Raw genomic sequence first — 5,746 nt, 5'->3', positions numbered from 1 at the left:
ACAAAACTGCCTCTCTCATGCTCACAGCTGGGATTCTGATAAAAGATCATCTTATTAAGTTTCAAGTTTATTTAGAGCCCAATATCACTGTTTACAGTCTCAAAGGGCTTTACATGCCACAACAATCCAAATCAAAACAGGATGGCACCCCTGACTTAATCATGGTGGGCAAGAAAAAACTCCCCAAAAACCCAAAATGGGAAAATGGTAGAAATATTGAGAAGGACCACAGAGACCCCTTCTTGGCCAGACAATTTCAAGTAAATACAGAACACAAACAGAGGATGGCGATGCTGACAGGGGGATGAAAGATGGTAACACCAGGATTGATCGGTCCAGAGGGCAAGAGGAGTCAGGATCACTGGTATCTCAGGAGTAGCACATGTGGCTCCAAAGAGAGAGGGAGAGAGAGAGAGCGAGAGAGAGAGAGAGACATTGTTAGATACGTTATGTTATGTTATGTTATAGATATAGATATGTTAGATATGTATAGATATGTTATGTGCTACTACGCCCTTTGTTCCAATTATCTTTGTCTCTCTCGCACTTACATTAATCATGTGTCATCTCCCTATTCCTGTTCGAGTTTCCCCTCGCAATCTTTGCAGGTGGCAGCCTCTGCATCCTCGCGGATGTAATCCGTCTAACCTCATCCATCCGCCGCGCTCTGCTGACACTACTGTTGTCATTTCAGGTGGCCTCTGGAACTGCCAATCGGTGGTACAGAAGGCCGACTTCATCTCTGCTCAAGCCTCCATGCTGTCCCTGCACTTTCTGATCCTCACTGAGACGTGGATCACGCCGGAGAACACAGCCACTTCCGCTGCCCTCTCCTCTGCCTTTGCCTTCTCTCACACCCCCAGACCCTCGGGGAGGGGTGGAGGAACTGGCTTCCTGATCTCCCCCTCATGGAGCTTCCGAGTAACCTCTCTCCCTTCTATCTCACCCACATCTTTTGAATTTCACACTGTTTCTGTTTCTTCCCCTTGTAAACTGTACATGACTGTTCTCTACCGCCCTCCAGGCCCTCTGCAGTCATTCCTGGACGAATTGGACACCCTCCTCAGCTCCTTCCCTGAGGACGGCACTCCCATCCTGCTGCTAGGAGACTTCAACCTTCCACTGAATTCGACTCAGTCTGCTGGCCTCCTCTCCCTCCTTCAGTCCTTTGACTTCACCCTCGTGGAGTCCCCTCCAACGCACAAGGGTGGCAACCAGCTGGACTTTATCTTCACAAGAGACTGCCCTGTTCCTGATCTCACAGTCACACCACTCCATGCCTCAGATCATTTCTTCATGTCCTTCTCTCTCTCAATCTCACCCTCCCTGAAATCCTCTGCTGCCAGTCTGCCAGTCTCAGCTAGACGTAATCTTCGCACCCTCTCCTCTAGTGCCCTCTCTTCCGTGGTCTTCTCCTCTCTCACCTCTGCAGAAGCCTTCTCACTTCTTCCCGTGGAGAAGAAATCCTCTAAGGTCCATTCTGCACTGGTTTCCCCTCTGGACACCCTCTGCCCCCCCGTTACCAAACCGGCTCGTCTCTCCGCTCCCAGTCCCTGGCTGACCAATAGTATTCGTGCTGACAGAGCCAAACTTTGTGCAGCTGAAAGGAGATGGCGAAAATTGAAATCCCCAGACTACTTATCCCACTACCACTCTCTTCTTTCTTCTTTCTCCTCTACCCTATCCTCTGCCAAGTCTTCCTTCTTCCACTCCAGGATTAACTCTGCGTCTTCTAACACCCGCAAACTCTTCTCCACTTTCTCCTCCCTCCTCTCCCCTCCTCCTCCTCCTCGTCCCTCATCCCTATCTGCTGATGACTTTGTCTCCTTCTTTGAGAAGAAGATCAAAGACATCTGCGACTCCTTCCCCCATCCCCTCCCACCCTGGATCCTGCACCCTCCGCCCCCCCCACTATCTTTTCCTCCTTCTCCGCTCTATCTGACTCTAAAGTTCTTTTACTAATAAAATCCCACCGTCCTACTACCTGTCCTCTTGATCCCATCCCCTCCTCTCTCTTTCAGGCCATCTCGGAGGAAATTCTGCCCTTCAACTCATCCTTGATCAACAGCTCCCTGTCTACTGGTACAGTTCCCTCTGCCCTGAAGAGGGCACGGGTCAAGTCACTGCTTAAGAAGCCCACTCTAGACCCAGCTGATGTCAGTAGCTTCCGTCCAGTATCTCTTCTACCGTTTCTGTCCAAAACCGTGGAACGTGCAGTCTATAACCAACTCTCTCTTTATCTTCTCCAGAACAATCTCCTGGATCAGAATCAGTCGGGATTCAAAGCTGGCCACTCCATCAAGACGACCCTCCTCGCTGTCTCGGAAGAGCTCCACTCCGCCGGAGCAAAGTCGCTCAGCGCTGTCCTCATACTCCTAGACCTCTCCACAGCATTTGACACGGTTAACCACCAGATTCTCCTCTCATCCCTTGCTAGGATGGGCTTCGCGGGATCTGCACTCGGTTCGAGTCCTATCTGTCCGACTGTTCGTACCAGGTTTCTTGGAGGGAATCGGTCTCCTTCCCCCGCCTTTTCCACACTGGGGTCCCACAAGGTTCTGTACTTGGCCCACTCCTTTTCTCTCTTTACAGCAGATCACTCGGACAAGTTATCTCCACCCACGGTCTCTCTTACCACTGTTACACTGATGACACACAGCTGTTCTTCTCCTTCCCCTCCTCCAACTCTCAGATTCAGCCTCGCATTGCAGCCTGCTTAGCCGACATCACCTCCTGGATGTCCGCTAACCATCTCAAGTTCAACCTGGACAAAACTGAGCTTCTGTTTTTTCCCGCTAAGAGCTCCCCAATGATCGACGCTTCAATCACCATTGAGGGCTCTGTGGTGTTCCCCTCCAGAGCAGCCAAAATCTTGCCGTGACCCTGGACGACCAGCTGACCTACTCTAGTCACATCGCGGCAGTCATTTGATCCTTTAGATTCTCCCTCTACAACATCAGGAGAATCCGGCCATTCCTCACGCAACAAGCGACCCAGCTCATGGTCCAAGCGCTTGTCATCTCCCGCCTTGACTACTGCAACGTTTTACTGGATGGCTTGCCGACCTGTGCCATCAGGCCACTCCCACTTGTTCAGAATGCCGCTGCACGCCTGGTATTCAACCTCCCAAAGCACTCTCATGTCACTCCGCTCCTTACTGCACTCCACTGGCTTCCGGGAGCAGTCCGCATCCAGTTCAAGACACTGGTGCTGGCCTACCAGGCGATAAGAGGCTCCGCCCCATCCTACCTTCAGTCTCTGATAACTCTTTATATCCCTGCTAGAGCTCTCCGCTCTACCACCTCTGGTCAGCTGACGGTCCCCTCACTTCGGGAAGCCAGCAGCCGTTCTTCTCAACCACACTCCCTCTCCGCCATTGCTCCACGGTGGTGTAATGACCTCCCTCACTCAGTTAGGACTGCGGAATCTCTTGCCATCTTCCGCAGGAAACTGAAAACCCACCTCTTCAGAACCCACCTGTCCCCCACTGCCTAACCTCCCTTTCTATAGTAAAAAAAAAAAATCCTACTAACCTTGTCCTTATATCGCAAGTCTTGTGTTTATCGTTTACTGTCACAGAATGCCAGGAGCGTAATTATTATTCTTTTTCTTCAAGACTTGGCCATTTTTGAGGTGGCTCCCATGGGTGAAAACTCATGAAATTCGATGTCAAGATGTTGCCGATTTTAAATTGGCAAGGGATTTTTGATATCTTGCAAGGTGTTGAAATGGTGAAATGATGAATTTATATGTCTTGCCACGCAGGGCAGCAATATGTCATAAATTCTCCATGCACTGCTTGATACGTCTATAGCTTCACAGGTTATTGGTTATGACGCTTATGATGATATCCACATGCCCAGAGTGACACCCTGGTATAGCGCCACCATCTGGCAACATAAAGAGTGTTTTTATCAGTCATCTTGGCTATCCGGTTCATTGGATTCATTTCCGATTTGGTGTACATGAAGTCACGGGTGTTTTGATTTTATACTGTGAAAACATTTTTGATATGTTGAAAAGTGTAGCTATGGGTAAAGGATGAATTTGAGCAGATTGTTTGGGTTGTTTCAGCAGTGTGATGAGTGACAAGATGTTTGACCTGTTTAACCAATCAAATGAATGAGTTGTAGCGTGGGGCTTGGTTTACGGGTGCCTACGTCATGACGTGCCCCTTGAGACTCTTTCAAACAAGGGAAGTCACTATGTCTGTTTATGTGTTTAGGACACGTTAGCCATGTTGCTAATTCACCGATGTCTCAAGGCATTTTGCACGCTTAGTTAAAAACGAACTCTTTTAATTGTGGTGTTGTATTAATTTGGTGATTAAATCGCAGACAAGGGTTGACAAGCTGTCCGGGTATGAAAATTTTGGATGAGTCATAGGCAAAATCAGCTTCGAGTCGTGTCGTTGCTAACTCACCCATGTCGGCAGGCAATTGTATGCTTCCTAAGAAACTCTTTTTTTCTCCTTTTTGTAATTTTATTTAGAATCATGACACCAATGTCTATATCATGCAAAGACACACGTGAACATTAATATAACTTTAATATTTGTGTTTACTTGCCAGTACCTCAGTAACTAACTTGCTCATATTTTGTGGTTGTATGGTTGTAAGCCTGAATCCCTTTAGCTGTTGCTGACCATGTAATTTGACACACACATCAGATATGAGTGCATTATTGGATGACGAAATGTCACGGGTCCAGATCACCAGAGGTGCAAGGGCCCGCCATCGCCGCTTGCGGCTATATTTTATTACTGTTTTCAATTTTCTGTTAAAAGGTTAAAACAGCGAACATTCCTGTACAAACATATGTTTATTCAACTAAACTTCAGCATTCTTTGTCACTGGTTTAATTCAAGTAGGCCTATTGTAAAATTGTTTTGTATGTAAACTGAATAAATGATAACTTCGTTAGTAATTATTACATTTTACTTTGTTTTTGTATTTCAGCTGCTTCATCCTTAACATAAGCAGAAAACTCAATGCAGTGCTGTTGCTGTAAATTTTCTATGGAGCAGCAAGACATTCTGCTCAAGCACTACAGACTTCATCACTGGCAAGCTGGTAGAGGTTCTTTTCCCTGTTTACATCCAGAATGCGTTTGTACAACAGGGGCTTTAAAAGCCCATCTATGGAGATCACATCCTAAAACAGACAAATGCACTGGAAATGCCACTTTTCAGTGTGAATTATGTGAGTTTAAAGACATTTGCTCTCAGACAACATTTCTCCAACATTTAGGAAGACATTTGAAAAACCATGAGAGGGTTCGTTTGTCCATTTTCAAACTGTGATTTTAGCAGCAACAACCACATCACTTTCAGAGCTCACAAGACCAAGAAACACAAAAAAACACACACTGGATGACTTCCAGACATTTGTTTGTGCTGTAAATAGTACAGATAATGAGTTTGATACAGCTTCATCTTCACAACGTGTACCAGTTCAAGCTGAACAAATACAGGCAGAAGGGCAAATTTCAGACTTAGACCCTGAAGACAGTAACCGATACTTGAACATAAACTTGCAGCCTCATTTCTGTGTATGCAGTCACAGCTGCATGTGTCCCCAAGTGCGGCTCAGCAGATAATTGACAATATAAATGACATTCTGTCAATCGCAAAATCAAACACACTTTTTGCAATTAAGAAACTCTGCTAAAACATAACATGTCATGTTAATGAGTCCATTGTTGCTGACATTGCAGATACGTTCCAAAAAAACTAACCCATGTCCAA

General features: G+C 46.6%; 1 pseudogene; it reads left to right on the top strand.

The window, feature by feature from the left end:
- The first annotated feature begins 558 nt into the window (after positions 1-558).
- Positions 559-3,474, top strand: LOC115823719 (uncharacterized; annotated as a pseudogene).
- The last annotated feature ends 2,272 nt before the right edge of the window (positions 3,475-5,746 follow it).

This window comes from Chanos chanos, chromosome 11, assembly GCF_902362185.1.
Source record: "Chanos chanos chromosome 11, fChaCha1.1, whole genome shotgun sequence".
NCBI lineage: Eukaryota > Metazoa > Chordata > Actinopteri > Gonorynchiformes > Chanidae > Chanos > Chanos chanos.
This window is presented reverse-complemented; position numbering and strand designations above follow the sequence as displayed.